At 46.4% G+C, this 5003-nt stretch overlaps 1 pseudogene; it reads left to right on the top strand.

The window, feature by feature from the left end:
* Window positions 1-895: 895 nt before the first annotated feature.
* LOC144163653 (legumain pseudogene) lies at window positions 896-1890 on the top strand (annotated as a pseudogene).
* Window positions 1891-5003: the final 3113 nt, after the last annotated feature.

The following is a 5003-nucleotide window of genomic DNA, read 5'->3' on the forward strand; positions in this document are numbered from 1 at the left end:
GATATCTACAATTCCTAGGTTATACGTTGTTATATTTTTATATCAGATGCAATGGTAAATATTTTCAGACTGTAAGAACCAGGAAATCATAGAGCGAGGAATACCCAGGACGGTTTTCTAGTATTTCCCATTCATTGGAAAGACTGCGTGAGAAGAAATGTAATTTATTACGGGGACTCGCCTCCAGGAATCTTGATGAAGCGTCTTTCTATTGTTGCTTCAACTCATTTCCGTGAAATGCTTTCGGGTTTGTGGAATCTCATGGCAACCCGCCGTGGTGGCTCAGTGGCTAAGGCGTTGCGCTGCTGAGCACGAGGTTGCGGGTTCGATTCCCGGCCGCGGCGGCTGCTTTTCTGATGGAGGCGAAAAGCAAAAACGCCCCTGTGTATGAGATTTCGGCGCACGTTAAAGATCCCCAGGTGGTCAAAATTAATCCGGAGCACTCCACTACGGCATGCCTCATCGCCTGCGTTCCGTCGGTGCGTTAAACCCTACAATCAATCAATCAATCAATCAATCTCATGGCATTGGCATCACCACTCAGGCGGTGTCTGACCGGAAAGAACAGTGAAGATGTGGCGCAGCAGACGGGAATGATAATGTGTAATGTTCGTCGTAAAATTCCGAATTTTGCATAGCGGCTTTACAAAAGGGGCGTCATCGCCTCTCCTCAGTAATATTTGTGATGCCATGTCGCAATGATGTGAAATATGTTTTCTGCACACCCCACGGCTTCGAACAATAGTATCGACAATGAACACGTGAACCCATTGTCATCGTGGTCTTTTCCTACCGTCTAGAACGTGTGCGTGCTATCGGGCGCAAAGAAAGGCCCCACCCCGTTCTCTCTTGTATCCTGTACCTGATAGCAAACACATAGTATTTAAAAGTTCCTACGAAGCTTCACAGCGCACAACCGAATCACGATGTCTGTGGAAGAGTCACCTTTCGCAACAGTGCTCCTGATCGCCATTGTCGCTGTTGCCGCGTCGGCAGAAAAGTTCGCAAGTAGCAATGATGCTTCAATAGTTCAATCAAACCTGTGGGCTCTCCTAGTCGCTGGATCGAAGGGTTACGAGAACTACAGGCACCAGGCAGATATATGTCATGCATATCACGTCCTCCGTAACCACGGCGTCCTTGAACAGAACATCGTAGTTATGATGTACGACGACATCGCTTCCAACAATGCAAACCCAACCCCTGGTATCATCGTTAACTACCCTAACGGAACTGACGTATATCATGGAGTGCGCTTGGACTACACCAGAGAACTGGTAACGCCGCAGAACTTCCTTGACATCCTACAGGGAAACATCGTCAGTGGTGGCAGCGGGAAAGTAATCGCCAGTGGACCCAATGACCACGTGTTCGTCAACTTCGTCGGCCTTGGGGGTTTTGGTGTACTTTCATTCCCGGACGGACAACTTCACGCCAGGAACTTTGCCCGCATCATTTATGAAATGGAAATGAAAAAGATGTTTTCCAAAATGGTCATCTACGTTGACGCCGACTATTCAGGTTCTATGTTTCAAAGCATTCTCATCGACAATAAGAACGTCTACGCTACAACCTCGGCCGGTCCTTACGAGCCATCGTATTCCTGCTATCCAGATTCGTTCCGCAAAACGTATCTCGGTGACGCCTACAGCGTGAGGTGGATGGAATACTCCGACAGAGTAGACCTCCGCAAGAAAACCCTTAGCGACCAGTTCAACTTCGTAAGCAGAAGACAACCAACAGCAACGTGATGGAATATGGAAATTGGCGGATGGGGGCGCTCTTTCTAAGCGAATTTCAGGGAGCCCATGATACAAAGCCAATTGTGGTTCCAGAGAGACTCTGTCATCCGGTCAATAGCAGGGACGTACCCATCCAGATTGTGCGACACGAGCTGCAAAGGGCTTCCAGCCCCGAAGCCGTGCTCCCTATTTTCTACAAGCTGAGAGCAATCCATAGAAAGCGGACTTATCTTGATAACAAAGTTCATGAGATAGCCACAATAATCTCCAAAAGCAACGAAGAAATTACCAAGGCGCTCCTGGCGAAGAATCAACCTTTGAACAACTTTGCATGCTTCGAACACATTGTAGAAAACTTCAACAACCGTTGTTTTAGTCTGTCTGAAAACCCCTACGCGCTCGGTTCTCTTCGGGTGTTGGCAAACATGTGCGAAGGTGATTTCGGTGCTGAGAACATTATTGACGCAATGAGCACTGCTTGTAGGTTTATTGATGCAAAGAATATTGTGTGAAAATAGATTTTGTTTGCGCAATAGTGTTTTTTTCGCGCTTCTGAAATGCTCGCTTTATTTTGGGGCAACTGTCTGATCCTTCTCTTCGAAATGTATTTTGAGAAATAAATCCACTTCTGAGGCATGCATTGGCGCATCACGTGAGGCATTCTTCGTGCTGTAGTGACGTTTCAGCGTTAAATTGCGCCACCTTGTTATAGACTCATGTCAAAAACCAAGCGTCGAAGGAGTAAATATTCACACAAGAACCATAAATGTTCAGGTGGCCTGGCGGATGGAGGCCTTTTTATTGCCGAAGGCTTCGTTCCTTTCTCAGCCAGCGCATTCACATGCCGTCCCACCGCTCATGAGGAGCGTAGGGGTAGGCCCTGGTGAGAAACTTGCTGGGTGGAGCGTTTCTAGTTCTTGTGGGTAAAAGTGCATGCTCTGAGACCAAGAAGACGGCTGACGGAGCAGTATGTGGGGTCAATCGCGTGTAATCTAATAACGTATTGTTTCCTTATGACCGAATAGTATACCGCGCTATTAAATCTATAAAACTGGTAAAACTTTCTCCGACCGAGTTTATTCATACGCATGGATTGGAAATCTTGCTTAAGCAAAACAAAAATCATTTTAGAGTGAAGCTTTCTTTGATTCTTCCGGTTTTCACGAAGAAGCTGGGGCTGGCTTTTTCCCAACGCTCTGCTAGATTTCGTCTTGCAGGAAAAGCTCAAGGGCCCTTATTGCACCTTCGGGGCCCGCAAAGCCAGTTGCGGTAGGGCATTTCGGAATTCTACAAACGATGACGGTGATCTCTCGGTACAGTGCCCGCAGGTCCGCCAGGGACGTCTTAGGTGGCGTCTTTGCCTTGCTAATGAAGACGTTGAACGTTGTTCGCTACGTCTTCTAACCTAAATGCACTCGCCACTGCTCACCGTTCTGAACATTAAGTAGCGATGCCTAACACAAAAGCACAATAAAAAGCGCCACACAAAACTTTATTTCAATGCAGGTAAGCCACGATAAAAGCTTCGCGTATGTGGATTCCCTCCAATGCGTGGGATAGGTTCATTTTATTGCTTGTCTTAGGTCCTGCGTGTATCGTGCTCTCTGAGCTTTTAAAGACGATAGTCTTTCTTGGGCTACTTAAACCCAGAAATTTTTGTCTTTCTGTCTGCCTGTCTGTCTGTCTGTCTGTGACTCGATTCAGCCTCCGGCCAAAGCAAAGTAGATATTGCGCAATAGTCTTATATACTCACAGCTAAAGGTAAACGTCTAAGCCCGGTTGATATGTTCATACTTGTCAACTTTGTTGAACAAGAACAATACATTGCGCAAATATAAGACGGGAAATTAGTACACAAGGGATATTTACAGTGTTCCTTTATTAAAAAAATTTGTGGATGCTTGGTTTTCGATAGCCAATGATATTCTGCATCTACTGCAGAAAACCACCTCCTGGTGTTGCCACACACCCACGCACCCACACGCACGCACACAAGGGGGATGGGACAGGGCTAAATCGGTGTTCCACTAGCTAGGTTTCACGTTCTGTTGCTGTTGTTGTTCCTGGTGTCTTGGCTCATACCCGCGTGGGGGATGGCCAGGAATCGGGCGTGAGAAGGGCTAATGCGCCGCTTAAAACACAGGAAACTTATACACCTGGATATTTATACACAAAAAGAAAGAAAATGGAATTGGTTGAAAGTTGTAAGTGGGTTTTTGAGTAGAACAACTGAGCTTTTTTCGACCGGAAAAACTACATGCAAGAATCAAAGCTAATAGGGAAGGCTCCTGTCTCGGAAACGTATGCATGAATGGCTGCAGCCACCCTTTGGTGACAATATCCCAGTGATGTGGCCCCAAAAGATAGTAGTACGGGCATGGAAATAGGCGGGCCAATTCGTTGCAATGGCGTGGCAAGATGACGTTGCATCATCATTGAAAAACCACGGCAATGTAATAGGAAGTGCTCTAAAGTCTCCTGATCACCGCAGACAGCACATCGGGAGGAGGTGGCTAGACCGGCCCGGTGCACATAAAAGTTGAGTTGGGGGACTCGACAACTGAAAGTAGTTAATGTGACCTCGCATTGTCGAGATTCTCCAAAACGGGTGTTCCAATTATGTTTTAATGGACATAATCTTCAAAATTAGTGATGATCCCTTCCTGCACTCTTGCTAGCGTTGGTAGGTACGAAACCTTGCTCTTGCTACAATGAAGGGAATAGGGCATAGGTCAACTGGAGGGCCATTTAACGACGATCGCGCCAAGGAATCAGTCTGTTCATTGAGCTGTAACCCTTTGTGACCTGGAACCCAAATGAGGCAGATGTCCCGCAAATGGGAAGGCACAAGGAAGTTGAATGTACGAATAATAGCGGAATTTTCGGATGAAGACAGAGGAGAACAAACCGATAAAGAGTCAGTAATTATTGCTACGTGCAAGTGCTGCGGAGGTACGTTTTTAAGGCCAGAACTATCCCTAAAAATTTGGCTTGCAATATCGGTGTGAAATCAGGTAAACGCAGCGAGACTGACCAGTTAAGGTGTGACTAAAACATTCCCACACCTGCTCGCTCCTCATGCTGGATGCATCTGTTGCAACTATTGCATAATCCTGAAAGCTTGCCAAATCGTCGTTGAGTATTCCCGTTAAAAATCGCGACGTATGCATTTTAGCGTTTCTGGGGAAAATATTATGAAAGTTAAAGGCGCAGGAGGAACGTCACAGGGCATTTTCAGTACTGTGAGAATATTGATACTCA

Source organism: Haemaphysalis longicornis, unplaced genomic scaffold (genome assembly GCF_048455015.1).
Source record: "Haemaphysalis longicornis isolate Haplotype H1 unplaced genomic scaffold, Haemaphysalis longicornis Haplotype H1 scaffold_129, whole genome shotgun sequence".
NCBI classification, from domain to species: Eukaryota; Metazoa; Arthropoda; class Arachnida; order Ixodida; family Ixodidae; genus Haemaphysalis; species Haemaphysalis longicornis.